The sequence below is a fragment of the Dendrobates tinctorius genome, unplaced genomic scaffold, assembly GCF_039654945.1.
Source record: "Dendrobates tinctorius isolate UK_male_01 unplaced genomic scaffold, ASM3965494v1 ptg000158l, whole genome shotgun sequence".
Classification (NCBI taxonomy): domain Eukaryota; kingdom Metazoa; phylum Chordata; class Amphibia; order Anura; family Dendrobatidae; genus Dendrobates; species Dendrobates tinctorius.
Genome location: NW_027361825.1, coordinates 21825826 through 21850859, shown reverse-complemented (window position 1 = coordinate 21850859; position 25034 = coordinate 21825826). Strand labels below are relative to the sequence as shown.

Sequence of the window (25034 nt, the reverse complement as noted above, 5' to 3'; positions counted from 1 at the left end):
ACCCCTCACCTAACTAAAATATTTCCCCTCTCTCTCTCTTCTGGTATTTTTCCCTTCTCATTTAAGCATGCCATCATACATCCACTACTTAAAAAACCATCCCTCGACCAAAACTGTGCCGCTAACTATAGACCTGTCTCTAATCTTCCCTTCATCTCTAAACTCCTGGAACGCCTGGTCCACTCCCGTCTTATCCGCTATCTCTCAGAAAACTCTCTTCTCGACCCTCTCCAATCCGGTTTCCTCTCTTTACACTCCACTGAAACTGCCCTCACTAAAGTCTCTAATGATCTGCTAACAGCTAAATCAACTGGTCATTACTCCATGCTAATTCTCTTGGATCTCTCTGCAGCATTCGACACTGTGGATCATCAGCTCCTCCTCACTATGCTCCGTTCCATTGGCCTCAAGGATACCGTTCTCTCCTGGTTGTCCTCCTATCTCTCCGACCGCTCCTTTACTGTATCTTTTGCCGGTTCCTCCTCCTCTCATTTTCCCCTTACTGTTGGGGTCCCCCAAGGATCGGTTCTAGGTCCCCTCCTCTTCTCCTTGTACACTGCCCCTATTGGTCAAACAATCAGTAGATTTGGTTTCCAGTACCATCTCTATGCTGATGACACCCAATTATACGCTTCTTCTCCTGACATCACGCCAGCCTTTCTAGAAAACACCGGCGATTGTCTAAACGCTGTGTCTAATATCATGTCCTCACTATATCTGAAACTGAACCTGTCAAAGACTGAACTCCTGGTGTTTCCTCCCTCTACTAATGTACCTATACCCGACATTGCCATTTCTGTGTGTGGTTCCACTATTACTCCCCAGCAACAGGCCCGCTGTCTTGGGGGTCATACTTGATTCCGAGCTTTCCTTTGCCCCCCACATTCGATCACTGGCTCGCTCTTGTCATCTGCACCTCAAAAACATTTCTAGAATTCGACCTTTTCTTACCTTTGACTCTGCAAAAACTCTTACTGTTTCTCTTATTCATTCTCGTCTTGACTATTGTAACTCTCTTCTAATCGGTCTCCCTCTTACCAAACTCTCCCCCCTCCAATCTGTCTTGAATGCTGCAGCCAGGATCATATTCCTCACCAATCGTTACACTGATGCCTCTACCTTGTGCCAGTCATTACACTGGCTACCCATCCACTCCAGAATTCAGTATAAACTTATTACCCTCACTCACAAAGCCCTCCATGGCTCAGCACCACCCTACATCTCCTCCCTTGTTTCAGTATACCACCCTACCCGCGCCCTCCGTTCTGCTGATGACCTGAGATTAGCATCCTCAATAGTCAGAACCTCCCACTCCCGTCTCCAAGACTTTACACGTGCCGCACCAATTCTTTGGAATGCACTTCCCAGGTCAATACGATTAGTCCCCAATCCCCACAATTTTAAGCGTGTCCTGAAAACGCATTTATTCAGACTGGCCTACCACCCCAACACATTAACCTAATATATCCCTGTGTGGCAGAGCCAAAAGTTTTACCATAACCAGGTTCCCCGCATCATGTTCCCACATGCTTTATGCCTCCATTAGCCCTCTGTGTCTGTACTGTTACACACTTAACATTATGACTGGTCCATACAATTCAGGGTAACTGTTACCACCCACCTTTCGTGTCTCCCTCTTTCCTCATAGACTGTAAGCTTGCGAGCAGGGCCCTCTTTCCTCTTGGTATGTGTTATAATCTACTGTATGTGATTATTGTTATGCTGTAATGTCTATTGTCTGTACAAATCCCCTCTGAAATGTAAAGTGCTGCGGAATATGTCGGCGCTATAAAAATAAAATTTATTATTATTTATTATTATCCCACATTTTCATACATATCCTTCCGCGTCATCCTTCCTCAATCCCCATCCATATCCATCACCACTAATTCTCCATATCCATATCTAAATCCATTCTCCCTCCATTTCATCCCCCATCCATATCTATATTTATCCTCTACATCCATCTACATCACCCTCATCCATCCATATCCATCTCCTATGCCCTTCCTCCATCTTCTATCCCAATCCATATCCATCCTCCACATCCATATTTATCCTGCATATACATACTCCATCCATATCCATCCACAGCTATTCTCCATCCTCATTCATACCCATTCCCCTCTTCCGTCCTTCATCCCCATCTCTATCCAATTCCCATCCCCATCCATATCCATCTCCTTCATCCAACTCCATCCCCATCTTCCATCCACATTTATCCATATTTATCCTTCATATCCATCTTTCAACCATATCCGTCCAAATACATCCTCCTTCCCCTCATTCATTCTTATCCTCCATATCAATCACCATCCATCTGACATATATTGAACTATATCCATCCATATTTATCTTTTATATCCATCCTCAAACCACATATTCAAATCAATCCTCCATCTTCAGTCCCTCACATCCATCCTCAGTCCCTCACATCCATCTTCAGTCTCTCTCATGATACATTATGTTTATATAAAAACAATAATGATAACCTTCCACTCCAGAGTACATAAAGAATCAGGATGAGATATGTACTGATACTGATATTTTCAATATGTTGGTGAAGATATTTGAGAAGTCCATGGATAGTAAAGAAACCCATTAAGTGCATCCTTTACTAATCAGATGTCATTTTCACTTTGAAGGAAAATGACCTCCAACACTTAATATCATTTTGGACATTATGGGATCCCCAAACTTAAGGGAGGGTGGAGAATAAATGTGGTGGGTAGAGGAGAAGATGAAACTAGATGAGGTTGACCAAGGAGGATAGAGACAATCAAAAAAATTAGAAGACATTATTGAGACGTCTGGGGAGGTTGAAGAAACGTAATTCATATGACCAGCAAGTGTGGAGTCCAACCTTCCAGCATCTTGTAGGTCAAAAGCAGTCTATGACCTTTTATCTTCTTGATAATGGTCACCCAGAGGACCACAATTCATAACTAAAATAACTGCTCTGAGGGATAGGCTGTATAGTACACGTTGGTTCACACACAGGAATCAGTTCATATATTCAAAACAAACAGGCGGTTTAACAAAAGTTCATAAACCGTCTGATTTACCAAATTAAACAGCATTTTCCTATTACAAAAAGATAGAACAAAAATAGAAAAATAATACATAAAGGCTTCCTCACCTTGCACTTACACAGACATAGTGAGACAGAACCAACTGCCTTAAATCAGACATTCCAAGTCCTGGACTGGAGGTACGTGAACAGCCGATCATACCCAGCACTTTCAATTACTTGTAAAACCGGGAACCCATAATCCGGGACCATTAAAACGCCTCTTACCACTATGTGTGTTGGAGCCTGCTTCTTCTGGTCCGACATCATCGAGACTTGGCACCTCAGGGACACATCCCTCCCGTCCACGACCTCTCTAGCTGCCACCTTACATACCCTCTCTTCTGCCCAAAGCAAGGGGGTTGGCACTTTCCACCATCAGATAGTGAACCCTCAACAGAACGTCAGCATTGCCATGCAGTGTTCCCAGGCCTATGCTCTACTAGCTAACGTCTTGAAGTTGTAGGAACCACCTGGCATTGTTCCCCTTCTCCTCCCTCATCCACCTCAGCGGGACATGGTCTGACACTAGCCTGTATTTATTGCCTAAGAGGTAGTACCTTGTGTCTAATGTCCACTTGATGGCCAAACATTCCTTCTCCACTATGGAGTAATTCTTCTTGCAGGATGACAGCTTCCAACTTAGATACATTATGGGGTGCTCTTCACCACTCACCTCTTGTGATAAGACATTGCCCAGCCCAACATTTGATGCGTGCGTCTGGACTACAAACTCCTTAGAAAAATATGGTGACCTCAGTACTTGCTGTTTACATAGGGCTAGCTTCAGTTCCTGTAAGCCGGTCTCAGCTTCTGGAGACCACTTAGCCATATCCAACTTTATCCCTTAAAGAAGTTCATCAGAAGGGCAGCTATCATGTTGAAATTAGGGATGAACTGGCTGTAGTAGCCCACGATGCCCAGGAACGCTCTGACCTGCTTCTTTAAGAGAGATTGTGGACAACTGTGGATTGCGTTAACTTTATTCATTTGAGGGCTTTATTTCACCCCTGCCTACGACATAGCCCAAATATTTTGCTTCCTCCATGCCCATTGTAACGATAATGTAAAATATGACATAAGATTTCCCTGATGATCACATTTTCTGGAACAGTCAAGACTCTTCTATTCACACACTGAACTCTGCTATGCCCAGCTGTGAGGGTCTGACCCCCCTTCCTTTCCTTTGCCTGTTACATCTGCGGACCTGATTCTCCTTAGCTCTGTAACATGAGACTACAGCTCTCACACACACTCAGTATAACCTGAAATAACAGTGACTGGTTTCCCACCTCACAGCAGAGGGGTTCTTTGTCTTCAAAATGTGCTCAGCTACTCTCCCAGACTATCATTAGAATCTGATCATTTGGTCATAAAACGCTGCGAGTTTATGATAAAAATATGAAAGTTACATTTCTGCGAAGTGTGCCGACAAGGCTTCGTAGCCCGTGTTTTTCATGGTTCCATCGCCAACAGAACCAGAGAAATGGATTTCTCCTGGATGGTGTGAAATAACTAGTTTGCGAGTTATGATTATTATAAGTTTTTAGCCAGATTGTACCTCTGAAAGCAAGGGGAGGGAGCCGGAAAAAACAACCCCTTTAGTGATGTCACAAGCCCAAAGGTATAAGGTATTTTCCCCCTACCCCCCATTCATTTTAGCTTGGGATGCCGTGGCAATAAGATATCAAATGCATTGTGACGTTTGGCTCCTCCTCCCCGCATGGTTTTGCCTGAAATGATCTGACCAACATGTGAGTTTATTTCTTTCCTTCATCCTGTTTCATTTGCATTTGCATTGAACATACTTTTAATTGTCTAATTCTGTAAAATCCTTTTTATAACTTCTGTAAACACTGCCTACCTTTTTTTGGAGTAAATATAAAATTTATTAGTTCCGTTTCCTTGCTCTGTGACGAATTCATGCGTGCCTGAAGGTAATTACGCTACTAATTTGGGTTGGCTTTGTACCCCTTTATTAACTTTAAATATTAATAGAGAGAACGGAAGCTGGTGGCAGCGAAGTGTGTTTTGGCTAGGTGGGCAGAGCTGGCAGTGACTGAGCGAGTTTTATAAGCTGATTGTGTGCCTGCGGCCAAAGCATTTATAACTCCCTCACTGCAAGCAGGCCTAGTAGCTAATGCACAACAAGTAGCCCATCCGGCAACTAATTATACTAGATATCTGACTGATGTGAGGGTAAGGGGGGCACCGGCGAGCTGGGAGTTCCAAAGTGGAACTGGAAAGTGGGATATACATAAATCCCGGCAGCTTGTGATACAGTGTGAAAGGGGGGGGATAAACAAAATAAGCCCCCTCCCCGGAAAATTGTTAGGGCAAGACTAGCTTGCTGTTTTCATCACATTGTTGGCAGCGGTGGGATAACTAAGATACGCCCCCCTGCTCATGTGATAGCCATGTGCGGCCAAAGGTCATACAGACCCCTTTTCATGACACCCATAGCACACTTCTTCGTGTTTATGGAAAACCCCGCCTTCCGTAGAGCATCTAGTATCGCCTGGACTTTGCTCAGAAAACTTCCAAAATCCTTTGTGAAGATCACAATGTCATCCAGGTAGGCCACAACAAACTTATTGTGAGGAGCTAGTTTCCAGTTCATGGGTCTCTGGAACGTAGCTGGAGCTCCTTGCAACCCAAACGGCATCTTTGGCCTCTTTCACACTTCAGTTTTTTGCCATCAGTCACAATCCGTCGTTTTTTGAAAAAACGGATCCAGCGTTTTTTCATGCTGGATCCGTTTTTTTCTCATAGACTTGGCTACACGTTTCATCCGTCGTCCGACAGATCCGTCATAAAATCGCTGTCTGTCAGCCGGAGACAATGGACAGAGGAACATTTTTTGTGTACGTCGAAAAGTCAGACAGCGACGGATCCAGCGCCATCCATCGTTGGCTATAATGAAAGCCTATGGGCGCAGGATCCGTCGCTGTCCGTCAGAAGACGGAATCCAGCAACGGATTCCGTCTTTTAAAACTGAGCATGCCAGGAATAATTTTTCTTCCTTTATTTTAACCCCTGCGGCTGCTTTTTCCATCCTGGCAAAAAAATATATTCTCTCTCTCTCTCTCTCTGCAGCTTCGACAGATCCGTAAAAAAAAGGATCCAGTGCATCAGTTTTTTCCAATCTTCACATGATCCATTTTTTCACACTTTGACGGATTGTGACTGATGGCAAAAAACTGAAGTGTGAAAGAGGCCAAAGTGTGCTGGAAACAACCATCTGGCGTTGAGAAGGTCGTCTTCTCCTTGGCATCTTGGGACATGGGATGTACCTGACCGCAGGGGTGAACCTAGCCTCTCTGCTGCCTGAGGCGAACTGCAAAATGGTGCCCCTCCCCCCCCCCGTAGTAAAATCAGTACAAATAAATCTAGTTTACTCTTTACTAGCCTAACCTGACGCACATGTAAAATACATACACTTTTAAATAGGAATATATTTGAAACATCAATCTTTACACTTGTCTTCAGGGACTCAATGCCGCCTGAGGCGAAGTGATCAACTTGCATTATTTTTATTATAGGTGCGCCCCTGGCCAGGGAACAGTGCGTACTGTAGAGCTTCTTCCCCGGCGGATATTCCACACGGATGTGGCACACAGTTGCCACACGTATTACACACACGGACATCTCCAGTACTGGTTTTTCCAGTACCGGAAATATCAGGATGTGTGAAACCAGCCTAAAGCCACATTCACACGTTCAATATTTGGTCAGTAATTTACATCAGTATTTGTAAGGCCAAATCAGGAGTGGGTGATAAATCCAGAAGTGGTGAATTGTTTCTATTATACTTTTCCTCTGGTTGTTCCAATCCTGATTTTGCCTTACAAATACTCAGGTAAAATACTGAACGTATGCCTGATAGCGTGTTTCTGTTACTTCTGACTTCCCTCAGACAGAAGTTGCAGTCACATAATGGTTCCGATAAAAGGTGACTATGGCAGCAGGGAGTATAGGAGCAGGGCAGGGACCTTAGGTTAGAAGCACCACTCCAGGGCAACCCCCCCTGCCAAAAAAAACACAAAGTGGTGCTTAGAGTGCAGAATCCCAGCATTAAATCTACACCTAAATACATACACTGGGAAACATAAAAAATACAGCAAAGACCCAATAATCGGAGCAGATTGTTAAAAACAAAAAATATAAAAGACGAAATGTGAAAAAACGCAGTGTTTCTGCATTTAGGACTATGGCACAGGGGGCAGAGAACCTGGATATATCAGCAGCACCCAGGGTGTAGGATTTGGGGCCATTTTGCTGACATGACACAAATTACTCGTGAAAAAAACTGGTGATAAATCTTATAAATTAGTGCTTAGTAATATACCGTAACAATCCACAAAATAGATTATCTGTGTAGCAAGGTGGATATTAAAACTTAACCTTTATTAGGTAAAACAGTAAAAAGCCAAATTAGTCAAACAACAATTAAATAAAGGGGTACCACAGTGAAGGAAGTGCCCTATAACCAACGAGCAGAAAAAGGGGGGGGGGGGGTTGTTAAAAAAGTAAAAAGGTACTACTGGCCTCTCAGATCCTCAATATTAATCTGACCTAATAGCAAAATGACTATAGTTGCCCATAGGATATTTCATCCACTTGCCCAAGTAAGTCCTATGGGCAATTATAGTCATTTTGCCATCAGGTCAGATTAATATTGAGGATCAGAGAGGCCAGTAGTACCTTTTTAACAACCCCACCTTTTCTGTTCGCCGGTTATAGGTCACTTCCTTCACTGCGGTACTCCTTTGTTTTTGTTGTTTGACTAATTTGGCTTTTTACAATTTTACCTAATAAAGGTTAAGTTTTAATATCCATCTTGCTACACAGATAATCCCTTAATTAGCCCCTATGGTAATAATATCCCCCATTCTGGCCCCATGTGTCAAATTCCTGGCTCCAGCCATATGTACTCCCATCCTGCCATCATGAGTATTCATTCTGCCCCCATGTGATGTCCCATCCTGCCCCATCTGTCTCATGATCCTGCCCCATCTGTCCCATGATCCTGCCCCATCTGTCTCCATCATATCCATCCTGCCCTATGATCCTGCCCCATCTGTCTCCATCCTGCCCCATCTGTCTCCAATCCTGCCCCATCTGTCTCCATCCTGCCCCATGATCCCTGCCCCCTGCATCTCCAATAATGCCCCTGCATCTACAATAATTGCCCATCTGTCTCCAATCATGCCCCGTGTCTCCATTCTGCACCCGTGCCCCATTCTGACCCGGGCAGAATGGAGACACATGGTCCATGTGTCTCCATCCTGCTGGTGAAACCCATTGCGGTTTGTCGCTTTCAATTTAAAAAAAAACAACTTTCTCCTTATCTGGCCGTGCTCCTGCGGCGATGCTCCCAGCCTCCAGGCTTTTCAAGGGCGCACTCGCCAGCGAATGGCAATGACGTCATCCGTTGGCGACGTGCCCGCTGATGTCAGCTGCCAGCCTCCGATTGGCTGGCGGCTTTAACCATACCTCCCAACTTTTGAAGAAGGGAAAGAGGGACAAAGGGTATGGCACGCGCAGTGCTACTCGGCAAATTTTAGGCCACGCCCCAACCACACCCATTTCACAATTAGTCACATCCATATCCATGCCCCAACCACATCCATTTAGCACTGCTAATCACACTGACTGGTACTGAGGGCACAGTGGCTGGTACTATGGGCACTCTGACTGGTACTGAGGAAAAGAAAGAAAGAACATAGAGAGAGAAAAAAGAAAGAACAGAAAGGAGGAGAGAGAAAGAAAGAACATAGAGAGAAAGAAAGAAAGAACAGAGAAAGAAAGAACAGAGAGAATTAAAGAGAATGAGAGAAAGAAAGAAGGAACAGAGAAAGAAAGAAGGAACAGAGAAAGAAAGGAGAGAGAAAGAGGGGAAAGAAAGGAAGACCAGAGAGAGAGAAAGAAAGAAAGAACAGAGAGAGAAAGAGGGGAAAGAAAGAACAGAGAAAGAAAGAGGGGAAAGAAAGAACAGAGAAAGAAAGAGGGGAAAGAAAGAACAGAGAAAGAAAGAGGGGAAAGAAAGAACAGAGAGGGGTGAAAGAAAGAGCAGAGAAAGAAAGAACAGAGAGAGAAAGAAAGAAAAAAAGAACAGAAAGAAAGAACAGAGCGAGAGAAAGAGGGGACAGAAAAAAACAGAGAGAGAGAGAAAGAGGGGAAAGAAAGAACAGAGAGAGAAAGAAAGAACAGAGAGAAAGAAAGAAAAAAGAGAAATAGGGGACAAAAAGAACAGAGAAAGAAAGAATAGAGAGAGAGAAAGGAAGAACAGAGAGAGAGAAAGAAAGAGGGGAAAGAAAGAACAAAGATAGAAAGAAAAGAGAGAAAGGAAGAACAGAGAGACAGAAAGGAAGAACAGAGAGAGATAAAAAAGAGGGAAAGGAAAGAAAGAACAGAGAAAGAATGAAAGAACAAAGAGAAAGAGAGAAAGAAAGAAAGAAAGAAGGGAAAGAAAGAACAGAGAGAGAGAAAGAAAGAGGGGACAGAAAAAAGAACAGAGAGAAAGAAGGAACGAAAGAGAAAGAAAGAACAAAGATAAAAAGAAAGACAAAAAACAGAGAGAGAAAAAAGAACAGAGAGGAAGAGGGAAAGAAAAAGAACAGAGAGAGAAAGAAAGAACAGAGAGAGAGAGAAAGAAAGAACAGAGAAAGAAAGAACAGAGAAAGATTAGCAAGGAAAAGGAAGAACAGAGAGAGAAAGAAACAGAGAAAGAAAGATTTTATAAACATACTATAGCAGTCCGGCTCCCATTGTAGTGCCCACCTGAGCGGGAGGACATAACATGATCCGCTCACATGGCCGGCATCCCCGATTCCAAGGTGATCCTGCTGTCCGTGCTGTTGGAGGAGGACACTGTGGTGGATCTGAAGCAATCCCTGAAGTGCCTCCATTGTTCCGTCACAATCTCCTCTCAAAATTACCTCATTTCCGGTCAGCTTCCAGCAAGTCACTTCCAGTGAAACATCACGTGCAAGTTTTAAAGTGCTTCTCGGAGCTCCGCCATGTACTCCTGTATCCGTGGGAAATGTAAGCTCCTCGTCGGGACAGCAGAGCAGACTTTCAAAATCGGGACTGTCCCGCTGGATCCGGGACGGTTGGGAGGTATGAATGCTCCCCACCATACACACGCATGACTCCGCACACCTCATACACACACGGTTCCGCTTTGTATGCCTTGTACACACAAGGCTCCGCTTCGTACACCTCGCACACACGACTCCAGTCCGTAAACTTGTACACATGCGGCTCTGCTCCAAACACCTCGTTCACATGCTGCTCCGCTCTGTAACCTTATATACACATGGCTCCGCTCCAGACACCTCGTACTCATTGGCTCTGCTCCGTATGCATTGTAGACACACACCTCCGCTCCATACACCTCATACACTAACGACTCATCTTTGTATGCCTCGTACAGACTTGGCTCCGCACTGTACATCTCCTACACACAAGGCTCCACTCTATACACCTCATACACACGCGGCTCTGTTCCGTACACCCCGCGCACACACGGCTCAGCTCCGTACACTTCGTACACAAAGGGCTCCTTTTCGTACACACGGCTCCGCTCTGTACACCCCGTACACACACGGCTCCGTACAATTCGTACCACAGGGCTCTGTTCCGTACACCTTGTACACATACGGCTCCACTCCATTCACCAAGTACATACACGGCTCCGCACAATTCGTACCACAGGGCTCTGTTCCATACACCTCGTACACACACGGCTCCACTCCGTACACCAAGTACATACATGGCTCTGCTCCATACACCTTGTACACACGCACTCCGTTCCGCACACCCAGTACACACGTGGCTCCCCTCCATACACCTCGTACACACACGGCTCTGCTCCATACACCTTGTACACACACGGCTCCTCTCCATACACCTCGTACACACACAGCTCTGCTCCGTACACCTTGTACACACATGGCTCTGCTACATCCACCTTGTAAACCCCTCCTGACCCCACACATAAACTTCCCCTCATCCAGCACCATGACAACCAGCACAGCAGTGTCCTGCATACACTTAGGCCCCTGATCATGTGACCCCTGCCTCCTCTGCTCCTGTGACCTCATCACAGGTCCTGTGTGCACAGAACAGCAATATATGTGGTGTGCGGCTCTGCAGGTTGAGGTGTGTCTCTCTGGGAGGGTGAGGATGGGGTGCATGGGGGGGGCGTGGTGGCTTATCAGTGCAGTGCGGGAAAAGTAGATCCCGGCAGGGATAGCCCATGACCACAAGGCAATAGAGTAGCAACTGAACCTGCGTCTCTCGGCGAGCCTCTGGATCCAATACGGTTTCAGGTTGATGAAAACATGAGGCTCTGTGAGTGCCTCATGCTCTATGACATGAGTGAGACCTAGCAACTCAGAAAACAGGTTGTGACGCTAGTCACTTTTCATGGCCAAGTGTTGTGAATTCACTTTCTGGCCTACCTCTGGTTACTAGTGAACTTTCCGGGCTCCCTCTGGTGGTTACAGAAGGTAATGGAGCTGATCTAATTAACAGAGGTCTGCCACCTGATAATGAGGAGGACGATTGGACATCTGGAGTCTCTGATTGGATTTAAGACAGCTGACTCGCTCTCTCTCTGCTGGTAATTTGTTCCTGCCTTCTGAGGTCTTAGTTTCCAGCTCAGTCCCTGCATGCTCAAGCTAAGTGTTCTTTTGCTATTGTTCACATTTGATTTGGTTCTGTCTATTTCAGTTTTGTGTGGTCATCCAGCCCCGGCTTTGGGAGTGGTACAAGATGGATCATCTTAGAATATCTATCACAAATGACCCAGATAACAGTCATTCTCTGAGAGACAGGAAGATCAGAATTAAAATCCATTGAGATACGAGTCCATGGCCTCTTGGCCACCGGCAGGGGCATCAAAAACCCACTAGAACGAGAACAGGGTTTAGACCGAAAACAAGTCCCACAGGACTGCACAAAATTCCTGACATCACGAGATAAGGCAGGCCACCAAAAAGACCGACTCACCAAATCTCTGGTACCAAAAATACCTGGATTACCAGCCAACACGGAGCAATGAATTTCAGACTTTACTCTCTTCCTCCACTGGTCAGGAACATACAATTTTCCCATAGGGAAACGCTCAGGTTTGTCCTCCTGAAATTCCTCCAGGGCACGTCTCAAATCGGGCGAGATGGCGGAAAGAACTACCCCCTCACCTAGAATGGCAGTAGGCTCGGTCACAATAAGAGAATCCGCAAAGAAACTCCTAGAAAGGGCGTCCGCCTTAACATTCTTAGTGCCCAGAAGAAAAGAGACCACAAAATTAAAACGCGTGAAAAACAAGGCCCACCTAGCCTGTCTGTTAGCGTGGGTAGGCTGGAGCCGGAAACTCCAGGAGTGGACCCTCTGGACCGTGGCACCGAGGGGCCCCGGGCGAGCCGCCAGGTGGAACCAACCCCTATACAGGGACCGTTAGGAGCAGGCCCAGGGGTTCGAGTACCACGGCAGCCGGCACCGAGAGGGGCGGCCCAGGATGGACCGGAGCAGGACTGTGGGACAGAAGTATAGATGACGGAACAGGAACACTGGAGGCAGGACTGGAGTAGGATGGCAGGACTGGAGTAGGATGGAACAGGAACACTGGAGGCAGGACTGGAGTAGGACGGCAGGACTGGAGCAGGATGGAACAGGACCACTGGAGGCAGGACTGGAGTAGAATGGAACAGGAACACTGGAGGCAGGACTGGAGTAGGACGGCAGGACTGGAGTAGGATGGAACAGGAACACTGGAGGCAGGACTGGAGCAGGACGGCAGGACTGGAGCAGGATGGAACAGGAACACTGGAGACAGGAGTGGAGTAGGATGGCAGGACTGGAGCAGGATGGAACAGGAACACTGGAGACAGGACTGGAGTAGGATGGCAGGAACACCGAAGACAGGACTGGAGTAGGATGGCAGGAACACCGGAGACAGGACTGAGAGGCTGCTGCGGAGAGCAGGCAAGAACGGAACTGCAGGAGCCGAGAGCACACGATGCAGCGAGGCCAGTGTGCTTGGAAACACAACAATCAGGCACCTCCCACAGGGGAAGCGGCCCGATATGCTCCTGTCTGGTCTGCCATTGTTCAGAGAGGTGCTTCCAGGTCAGGGCACAGCCAGAGCACAAGAAGCAGGAGGGAGGCGCGGCCGCGGGATATGGTGCATGCGCATTGCATGCAGGGACGACGCCGACCGCGCACCTGCCAGAGGCGACCTCCGTGGATGTCGGGCGGCGGGGGGCTGCGGCGTGGGAGCGATGGCCGGGTGAGTACGCAGGGACGGTGTGACACTGTCTAGGATTCAAGCGTTTGGCTGATTCAAGATAAATCAAATTCTTGTGGTCGGTGAGGACCACAACTTGATGTCTAGCTCCCTCCAACCAATGTCTCCACTCTTCAAATGCCCATTTCATGGCCAACAATTCACGGTTCCACACGTCATAGTTACGTTCAGATGGGGAGAATTTTCGAGAAAAGAAGGCACAGGGATTCATTTTAGAAGTCACCGGATCTTTTTGGGACAAAACAGCTCCTGCACCAATCTCAGAAGCATCTATCTCCACCCGAAATGGAAGTGAGACATCAGGTTGCCGTAGAACCGGAGCAGAAGTGAATCTCCGCTTAAGCTCCTGAAATGTCGAGACTGCCTCTGGAGACCAATTCACCACATCAGCGCCCTTTTTGGTCAGATCAGTCAGTGGTTTGACAATACCAGAAAAATTACCTATAAATTTACGATAGAAATTAGCAAAACCCAAAAACTTCTGGAGAGCCTTCAAAGAAGTGGGCTGAACCCAATCATAAATGGCCTGTACCTTGGCCGAATTCACGCTAAACAATAGAGCTAGTTATGCCACTTTGATGTCGCCCTTTTTCTGTAACTTTGGGTTTCATCCTCGATTTTCTTCGGGGCAAGTGGAGTCTTCGACCTGCCCAAGTGTGGACACTGTGGTAGAGAGAATGCAGCAGATTTGGGACCAAGTGGTGGATAAGTTGTCCCTCTCTCAGGAAAAAGCCCAACGGTTTTCCAACCGGCATAGGACCATTGATCCCCGGTTTAAAGTGGGTGATATGGTTTGGTTGTCGTAATATTCCTATGAAGGTTGTGTCTCCAAAGTTCAAGCCAAGATTCATTGGACCTTATAAGATTTTGGAGATTCTTGATCCTGTTTCTTTTCGATTGGCGCTTCCAGTTACGTTTAAGATCCATAACGTGTTTCATAAATATCTGTTGAAGAGGTTTGTGGAGCCAGTAGTTCCTATGGCGGCACCTCCTGACCCTGTATTGGTTAAAGGCAATGTGGAATATGAGGTAAAGAAAACATTGGATTCTCGTTTGGCTAGACGGAGACTCCAGTACTTCGTCAAATGGAAGGGTTATGGCCAGAAGGATAATTCTTGGGTCTATGCTTCTGACATTCATGCCGATAGATTGGTTCGTGATTTTCACCGGGCTCATCTTGAACGGCCTGGTGCCGTGGATGAGGTCTTAGTTTCCAGCTCAGTCCCTGCATGCTCAAGCTAAGTGTTCTTTTGCTATTGTTCACATTTGATTTGGTTCTGTCTATTTCAGTTTTGTGTGGTCAGCCTGCCCCGGCTGGGGCTGTGCTGAATTTCCATCCTTATGTTACTGTTTGTGCCAGTTTGTTTTTGTCCCTTATTAGATTGGCCTCTCTTTGCTCTGATTTCAGAATATACCAGAATGCTGATATAGTGGGCGAAGTCTAGTGACTTCAGTATTTTTTCTGTCAGACGTGTTGGGCATTTTTTGCAGGGTTTTTTGCGTGATTGCAGACAGTGTCTTTCCTTTCCCGTCTAGTTAGTTTGGGCCCCATCGTTTGCTCAGCCTATTTTCCTACCTGCGTTTGTGTTTTCATCTTGTCGCACCGACAATATATGTTTGGGGGCTATCTATTCCTTTGGGGTCTGCTCTGGGGCAGTTTAGATTTCCCCTTTCTTGCTTTAGGCTTATTTAGTTCTCCGGCTGTGTCGAGGCGTCTAGAATCATAGTAGGTACGCTCCACGGCTATCCTAGTTGTGTGGATAGGATCAGGGGTCTGCAATCCGCTTAGTTACCAACCTCTCTGGTTTTCTGTGGCTTAGCTTGGTCTTGCTTTCCTCCTCAGTGACCCAATCACTACTGTAGGGATTTATGGACCCTCCGAGAATCCACAACCCTCTGAACCTCATACTCCAGACCACCGCCTACTGAAAGCGGAGGATGTAGGGATGAGGGAGATAATGCAGAAGGGACATACTCCTTTAATAGGGATTTATGGAATACGTTAGGGATGCGAAGGGATGGAGGAAGCTTTAACCCCTTTACCCCCAAGGGTAGTTTGCACGTTCATGACCGGGCCAATTTTTACAATTCTGGCCACTGTCCCTTTATGAGGTAATAACTCTGAAATGCTTCCATGGATCCCACTGATTCTGACTGTTTTCTCGTGACATATTGTACTTCATGTTAGTGGCAAAATTTCATTCAAATAACTTGCGTTTATTTGTGAAAAAAACGGAAATTTGGCGAAAATTTCACAATTTTCCAACTTTGAATTTTTATGTCCTTAAATCACAGAGATACGGCACCCAAAAAATTTAATAAGTAACATTTCACATATGTTTACTTTACATCAGCACAATTTTGGAACCAAAACTTTTTTTTGCTCGGAAGTTATAAGGGTTAATAGTTGACCAGCGATTTCTCATTTTTACAACACCATTTTATTTTTACGGACCACATCACATTTTAAGTCACTTTGAGGGGTATATAAGATAGAAAATACCCAAAAGTGACACCATTCTAAAAACTGCACCCCTCAAGGTGCTCAAAACCACATTCAAGAAGTTTATTAACCCTTCAGGTGCTTCACAGGAATTTTTTGAATGTTTAAAAAAAATGAACATTTAACTTTTTTTCACAAAAAAATTACTTCAGGTCCAATTTTTTTTTTTTAACCAAGGGTAACAGGAGAAATTGGACTGCAAAAGTTATTGTGCAATTTCTCTTGAGTACGCTGATACCTGATATGTGAGGGGGAACCACAGTTTCGGCGCATGACAGAGCTCAGAAGGGAAGGAGAGCCGTTTGACTTTTTCAAGCAAAATTGGCTGGAATTCTGATTGGACGCCATGTCACGTTTGGAGAGTCCCTGATGTGCCTAAACAGTGGAAACCCCCACAAGTGACCCCATTTGGGAAACTAGACCCCCCAAGGAACTTATCTAGATATGTGGTGAGAACTTTGAACCCACAAGGGCTTCATAGAAGTTTATAACGAACAGCCGTACAATTAAAAAAAATCATATTTTTTCCACAAAATGATCTTTTCACCCCAAATTTTTATTCTCCCAAGGGTAACAGGACCCTAAAAGTTATTGTGCAATTTGTCCCGAGTACGCTGATACCCCATATGTGGGGATAAACCACTATTTGGGCGCATGGCAGAGCTCAGAAAGGAAGCAGCGCCATTTGACTTTTTTGGCTGGAATCGGGATTGAACGCCATGCCGCGTTTGGAAAGCCCCTGATGTGCCTAAACAGTGGAAACCCCCCACAATTGACAGCATTTTGGAAACTAGACCCCCCCACGGAACTTATCTAGATATGTGGTGAGCACTTTGAACCCCCAAGTGCTTCACAGAAGTTTATAACGCCCGGGCGCGAAAATAAAAAAATCATTTTTTTCCACAAAAATGATATTTATGCCCCCAAATTTTTTATTTTCCTAAGGGTAACAGGAGAAATTGGACCCCAAAAGTTGTTTTGCAATTTGTCCTGAGTAGGCTGATACCCCATATGTGGGGGTAAAACACTGTTTGGGCGCATAGCAGACCTTGGAAGGGAAGGAGCACCGTTTGACTTTTTGAACGCAGAATTGGCTGGAATTTAGATCAGACACCATGTTGCGTTTGGAGAGCACCTGATGTGCCCAAACAGTGGAAACCCCCCAATTCTAACTCCAACCCTAACTCCATCACACCCCTAACCCTAATCTCAGCCCTAACCCTAGCACTAACCCTAATGGAAAAATGGAAATAAATAAATTTTTTTAATTTTATTATTTTTCCCTAACTAAAGGGGTGATAACGGGGGGTTTGATTTACTATTTATAGCGAGTTTTTAAGTTTGGCAGCTGTCATAGCTAAAAGACGCTTTTTATTGTAAAATTAGTTTTTGTATCACCACATTTTGAGAGCTATAATTTTCCTATATTTTGACCTACCGAGTCATGTGAGGTCTTAATTTTTGCGGGACGAGTTGACATTTTTATTGGTACCATTTTCGGGCACGTGACATTTTTTGATCGCTTTTTAATCCGATTTTTGGGACGCAGAATGAACAAAACACAGCATTTCAAGAATTTCTTTTGGGGGTTGCGTTTACACCGTTCTGCGTGCGGTAAAATTGATAAGGCGTTTTATTCTGTGGGTCAGTACGATTACAGCGATACCTCATTTATTTTTTTTATGTTTTGGCGCTTTTATGCAATGAAAACAATTTTATATAAAAAATAATTATTTTTGCATCGCTTTATTCTGCGAGCTATAACTTTTTTATTTTTTTCACTGATGACGTTGTATGGCAGCTCGTTTTTTGCGGGACAAGATGACATTTTCATCGGTACCATGGTTATTTATATCTGTCTTTTTGATCTCGTGTTATTGCACTTTTTGTTCGGCGGTATGATAATAAAGCATTATTTTTTGCTTTGTTTTTTATTTTTATTTTTTAAGGAATTCGCTAAAGGGGTTAACTAATGGGACAGTGTTATAGGGAGGGTTGTTACGGACATGGCAAAACTAAATATGTGTACTTTTATTGTTTTGGTTTTTTTTTATTTCCAAAAAATAAATTTATTAGGGAATATTTTTTTTTTAAATTTATTTAGCGATTTTTTCTAAATTATTTTTACACTTTTTTTTTTTTACTTTATTATACTGTCCCAGGGGGACATAACTGTCATGTGACAGATCGCTGATCGCTGTGACAGATCAGCGATCTGTCACAGGCAGTGCTGGAGGCTTCCTCATGCCTGCGCTTTGCAGACATGAGGAAGCCGGCTCCCTGCAGGCCCCCGCCGCCATTTTGGATCCGGGGACCTGCAGGGAAGGAGACCCCCGCAGCAGTGCTGCACATCGCGCTGCTGCGGGCGTCTCAGGGAAGCACTGAGGGAGCCCCCTCCCTGCCGATGCTTCGCTAAACCCCAGGTACACTGCGATCATGTTTGATCGCAGTGTGCCAGGGGTTAACGTGTCGGGGGCAGTCCGTGACCGCCCCTGACACATAGTGCCAGGTGTCAGCTGTGATAATCAGCTGACACCCGGCCGCGATCAGCGGCGCTCACCTCGCTGATCGCGGGATAGTACGTCAGATGTCAGAAAAGGGTTAATCTAAATGCCACAGGATTGACCACCTCTAGGATCTCATATGAACCAATAAACTTTAGACCCAACTTTGCCGACAGCGCCTTAAGGATATTGTTCCTGGAAAACAGCCAAACCTGAGCCCCAATCTCAACACCTTTATCCACCAACAGTGGTTTGCATGTTAATGACCAGGCCAATTTTTACAATTCTGACCACTGTCCCTTTATGACGTAATAACTCTGGAACGCTTCTATGGATCCTGGTGATTCTGACATTCCTTTCTCGTGACATATTGTACTTCATGATAGTGGTAAAATTTCTTTGACATGACTTGGTGAAAAAAACAAAAATTTCGCAATTTTCCAACTTTGAATTTTCATGCCCTTAAATCACAGAGAAATGTCACACAAAAACTTAATAAGTAACATTTCACATATGTTTACTTTACATTAGCACAATTTTGGAACCAAATTTTTTTTTGTTAGGAAGTTATAAGGGTTAAAAGTTAAACAGCAATTTCTCATTTTTACAACACCATTTTTTTGTGGACCACATCACATTTGAAGTCACTTTGAGGGGTCTATATCATAGAAATACCCAAAAGTGACACCATTCTGAAAACTGAACCCATGAAGGTGCTCAAAACCACATTCAAGAAGTTTATTAACCCTTCAGAAGCTTCACAGGAATTTTTGGAATGTTTAAAAAAAATGAACATTTACCGTATATACTCGTGTATAAGCCGACCCGAGTATAAGCTGACCCCCCTATATTTGCCACACAAAAAAATGGGAAAACTTATTGACTCGCGTATAAGCCTAGGGTGGAAAATGCAGCAGCTACTGGTAAATTTCAAAAATAAAAATAGATACCAATAAAAGTAAAATTAATTGAAACATCAGTAGGCTAATTGTTTTTGAATATTCATATTGCATCAGGAGCCCCATATAATGCTCCATAAAGTTCATGATGGGCCTCATAAGATGCTCCATACAAAATACTTCACATATAATGCTGCACAAAGGTTAATAATGGCCCCATAACATGCTCCATAGAATAATATGCCCCATATGCTGCTCCATAAAGGTTGATGGCCCCATAAGATGCTCCATAGAATATGCTCCATATGCTGCTCCATAAGATACTCCATAGATTATGCCCCATATGCTGCCCCATAAGATGATCCATAGAATAGGCCCCATAAGATGCTCCATAGATTATGCCCCCATAAGATGTCCCATAGATTATGCCCCCATATGCTGCCTCCATAAGATGTGCCATATATTATGCCCCCATAAGATGCTCCATAGATTATGCCCCCATATGCTGCCCCAATAAGATGCTCCATAGATTATGCCCCCATATGCTGCCCCCATAAGATGCTCCATATATTATACCCCCATATGATGCTCCATATATTATGCCCCCATAAGGTGCTCCATATATTATGCCCCATATGCTGCTTCATAGATTATGCCCCATATTCTGCTGCTGCAAATAAAAAGAACGACATACTCACCTCTCATCGCTGGGGGCCAGGTGTCGGGTCCTGAGCAGGCAGCGACACCGGCGCGCTAAGGGGGACAGATGCCGATGTCACTGCTGGCTCAGGACCCGGCACCTGAGATATTCACCTGTCCCCGGTCTATCGCTGCTTACCGCTGTCTACCGCGTCCTCTGTCAGTGATGTTCAGGCAGCAGAGGGCGCGGCACGCACTAACCACATCATCGCTCCCTCTGCTGACTGAATGTCACTGACAGAGGACGCGGCAGACAGCGGCGAGCAGCAATGGAACAGGGACAGGTGAATACTGCATATACTTACCCCCCGGCGCATCTCTGCAGCCCCACTTCTCCCATGGTCTCCCTTCCTTCAGCGGACACGTGGTACCGCTCATTAAAGACATGAATATGCGCATATTCATGACTTTACTGAGCGGTACCACGTGACCGCTGAAGGAAGGAAGGGAGACCGTGGTACAAGCAGGGGGGCTGCAGAGAAGCGCCAGGAGGGTCAGTATGATCTGACACCCCCGCTCCCTCTCCCCAGACGACCCCCTAGCGTATATGACTCGCGTATAAGCCGAGAGGGGGACTTTCAGCCCCAAAAAATGGGCTGAAAATCTCAGCTTATTCGCGAGTATATTCGGTAACTTTTTTTTTCAGATACAATTTTTTTAATTTTACCCATTGTAACAGGAGAAACTGGACCCCAAAAGTTGTTGTACAATTTGTCCTGAGTACGCTGATATCCCATATGTGGGGGTGAACCACTGTTTGGGCACATGGCAGAGCTCGGAAGGGAAGGAGCGCCATTTTACTTTTTCAAACCAAAATTGGCTGAAATTGAGATTGGACGTCATGTCGTGTTTGGAAAGCCCCTGATGTGCCTAAACAGTGGAAACCCCCCACAAGTGACACCATTTTGGAAATTAGACCCCCTAAGGAACTTATCTAGAAGTGTAGTTAGCCCTTTGAACCCCCAAGTGCTTCACAGAAGTTTATAACGTAGAGCCGTAAAAATAAAAAATCATATTTTTTTTCACAAAAATGATCTTTTCGCCCCCAATTTTTTATTTTCACAAGAGTAACAGTTGAAACTGGAGCCAAAAAGTTGTTGTCCAATTTGTCCTGAGTATGATGATACCCAATATGTGGGGGTGAACCACTGTTTAGGCACACAGCAGAGCTCGGAAGGGAAGGAGCGCAGTTTTACTTTTCCAAACCAAAATTGGCTGGAATTGAGATCCGATGCCATGTCACGTTTGGAGAGCCCCTGATGTGCCTAAACAGTGGAAACCCCCTGCAAGTGACCCCATTTTGGAAACTAGACCCCCTAAGGAACTTATCTAGATGTGTGGTGAGCACTTTTAACCCCCAAATGCGTCACAGAAGTTTATAACGCAGAGCCATAAAAATAAAAAATCATATTTTTTTCACAAAAATGATCTTTTCTCCCCCAATTTTTTATTATCACAAGGGTAAGAGGAGAAATTTGACCCTAAAAGTTGTCCAATTTGTCCTGAGTACCCCGATACCCTATATGTGGGGGTAAATCACTGTTTGGGTGCACAGCAGAACTCGATAGGAAAGGAGCACCGTTTGACTTTTTCAACGCAGAATTGGCTGGAATTGAGATCGGACACCATGTCGCATTTGGAGAGCCCCTGATGTGCCTAAACAGTGGAAACCCCCAAATCTAACCCCAACACATCTCCAACCCTAATCCCAGCCCTAACCATAACCCTAACCACAAACCTAACTCTAACACACCCCTAACCCTAATCCAAACCTTAACCCCAACTCTAGCCCCAACCCTAGCTTTAGCCCCAACTCTAACCCTAACTTTAGCTCCAATCCTAACCCTAACTTTAACCCCAACCCTAACTTTAGCCGCAACCCTAACTAACTTTAGCCCAACTCACTTTAGCCCAACTCTAACCCTAATGGGAAAATAGAAATAAATACATTTTTTTAATTTAATTATTTTTCCCTAACTAAGGGGGGTGATAAAAGGGGGTTTGAGTTACTATTTTTTTTAATTTCAATAAATTTTTATTTAGAAACTTATTAAACCAAGTCCAAGCTATGAACTCCCATGCAAGGGAGCGTTAACTAACAATTTAACATACATTCAATAAACTTCAAATAATATAAATAAGACAGGACATAGACAGGGGTAGGAAAGGCACAAAGGATTTAACCCCTTAGTGACAGAGCCAATTTTTAAAATTCTGACCAATATCACTTTATGTGGTGATAACTCTGGAACGCTTCAACAAATCCCATTGATTTTGAGATTGTTTTTTCGTGGCACATTATAATTTATGATAATGGTAAATTTAGGTTGATATGTTTTGTTTTTATTTATAAAAAATATCAGAAACTTGACAAAAATGTAAAAAAAATTGCAATTTTCTAACTTTGAATGATTATCCGTTTAATCCAGATAGTCACATCACACAAAAACATTAATAAATAACATTTTCCACATGTCTGCCTTACATCAGCACCATTTTTTAAACGCTAGTTCATTTTGTTAGGCTTTTAGGAGGTTTAAAAATGTAGCAGTAATATTTCATTTTTTCAAAGAAAGTTAAACAATTTATTTTTTGAGGGACCTATCCAGATTTGAAGTGACTTTGGGGGTGCTATATATTGGAAAACCTCAAAAAGTGATACCATTTTAAAAACAGCACACCCTGACGTATTGAAAACTTCTGCCAGGTAGTTTATTAACCCTTCAGGTAATTTTCAGGAATTAATGCAAAGTGGTATAGCCGGAATGAAAAAAAAATGTTTGTTTACCACCTAAATGTCGCTAACTTGTGAACTGACCACTATGTCCGGGAGACTCCAAGGCCGGTATTTGGCCATGAACTGCTATGGCAAACATCAGGACCACACAATCATAATCTCGGTGTGTTAGATTAAAGCAGAAGCCCCCACAATCTTTTAACCATTTTTCCGATGTAGTCACTTTTGACAGCAGCAACTAAGGGGTTAAACAGATATGGACGGTGACAACACTGATCGTTTGTGATCGTTGTCAGCTATAGTGTACAGCCGACAGCTGCTGCATTGTCACCTGTATTGGGATGATATTCTCTTATATCTCAGGTCATTAAAAAGACGTATTGGCAGTCATTAAGGGGTTAATTATATGATATCCAATAATCTATAATGGTATCAAATAACCAATCCAGGGTGTTTAAAGTGGCTATGCAGCCCACTATTGTAGGATCATATATGAATCCCGTCCCAGGCCATGATCAATTCTCAACTGGCTACGGAGAGAGCCTCAGTGCCTGATCCAGTTGAGTATCTTGAGTGAAGCTCCATCCAGGGATGCCAAATCCTGAAGAAAGAATCCCACGTGTCGGTTCTAGTTGCTTCTATTCTTTCATAGAACATAATGTCATTCATCTTCTCTTTCACCATAGATATTGACAGTGAGGGCGACTTCCACTTTACCACAATGTGGATTTTAGTGGCCATACATAAGTAGTTTACTAGCTTCTGAAAGCTTTTTAGAAGCCGGGAAGGCCTGGTTCCCAGTAAAAGGGTAGAAGGTTCCAGAACAACTGGTCCACCATACATCTGTGCTATCAGACGATTCACCTTCTCCCAAAGCCCAGAAACCACCGTACAAGACCACCAAATATATTTCATGTCACCAGATATTCCACTGCCCCTAAAACAGTCTCCCGAGACATTAGGAAAAATGCTATGAATTTTTTACGGTTCATAATAGACTCTGTGCAATAGTTTTAATGAGGTCTCCACAAGGGAAGTCTGGTGACTACTGTTGTGAGTTCATTTTCCCCTTCACCATTCAGGTCTGATGAACTCCCTCTTCTGGTGAAGGAAGGTAGTGAGGCTGATTACCAAGCACCTGTGCAGGATGATGATGACTGGGTGACTGGAATTGCTGACTGGATATAAGGCAGCCGACGCCCTTCTGCCTTGCTGGTGATCTCTCTGAGGGATTCTAGGAGACCAGTCTGATTCCTGCTCCTCAAAAGCTAAGTTTTCTGCTCTACTTTTTGCATTTGTGTTTTGGTTTTGTTTTGCTTTGTTTTTCTGGATTTCTGCCATTCCCTCCTGGGGTGAGCTGAATTCCTTCTTGCTCTGTCTTCAGAAAATACCTGAGTACTGATATAGTCTTTTTGAAGCCTAGCGTCTTCAGGGCTATTTCCATATCAGTCTGTTGGCTCTTGTTTTGATAGGGTTTTTGGCGGATTGCAGACTGCAGCTCATTTGCTCAGCCTATCTTTCTATCTGTGTGTTTTTTCATCTTGCTTCACCGTCATTATATGTTGGGGGCTGCCTATTGCTTTGGGGTCTGCTCTGGGGAAGTTTAGATTTCCCTTTCTGTCTTTAGGCTATTTAGTTCTCCGGCTGTGTTCGAGGGGTCTAGGGCACCGTAGGAACCCCCCACGGCTACTGCTAGTTGTTGTTGATAGGTTCAGGGGTCTGCAATCCGATAGCTGCCAACTTCTCTGGTTTTCTGGATTTAGCTAGTATTTCTGTTTTTGCCTCCTACGGTAACTCATTCATAACAGACTACCTTTTGATAGGGTGTCACAGCTATGATACCATTCATCAATTGACTGTTCAAACCCCATTGTAGCATATACTTCAATTTTTTATCATCTTGTGGAGAATGTATAGCATAGTAGATCAATGAGATTGCTCCCCTGCCCAAAGGGTCATTTAGACATTTATTTTCAAAATTTTCAGTGGTACCGCTCGGGAGGAGCTACTTTGCAGAGTGGAAGATCTGGTTCAATCGCATTACCTCCATGGGTGTACCTAGGACCAAAACTAGGGGGAATGCAAGCCATGGTCGGGTGCGCGGCAAATTTTAGGCAATGCCCCGGCCACACCCATTTCACAACTAGTCACACCCATATCCACAGCCCAACTGCACCCATTTAGCACTGCTGATCACACTGACAGGTACTGAGGGCACAGTGGCTGGCATTATGGGCACAGTGGCTGGTACTGAGGAAAAGAAAGAAAGAAGAGAGAGAGAAAAAAGAGCACAGAGAGAGAAAGAAA

The 25034-nt window shown here is 44.5% G+C and overlaps 2 protein-coding genes across 6 annotated transcripts in view; both read right to left on the bottom strand.

Annotated features, from left to right (window-relative positions):
* LOC141051938 (delta(3,5)-Delta(2,4)-dienoyl-CoA isomerase, mitochondrial-like) overlaps window positions 1-25034 on the bottom strand; it is a 131591-nt gene that overhangs the window by 36381 nt on the left and 70176 nt on the right. The window lies entirely within an intron of this gene.
* LOC141051936 (delta(3,5)-Delta(2,4)-dienoyl-CoA isomerase, mitochondrial-like) overlaps window positions 1-25034 on the bottom strand; it is a 227985-nt gene that overhangs the window by 150295 nt on the left and 52656 nt on the right. The gene's annotated exons all lie outside the window — the stretch shown is intronic.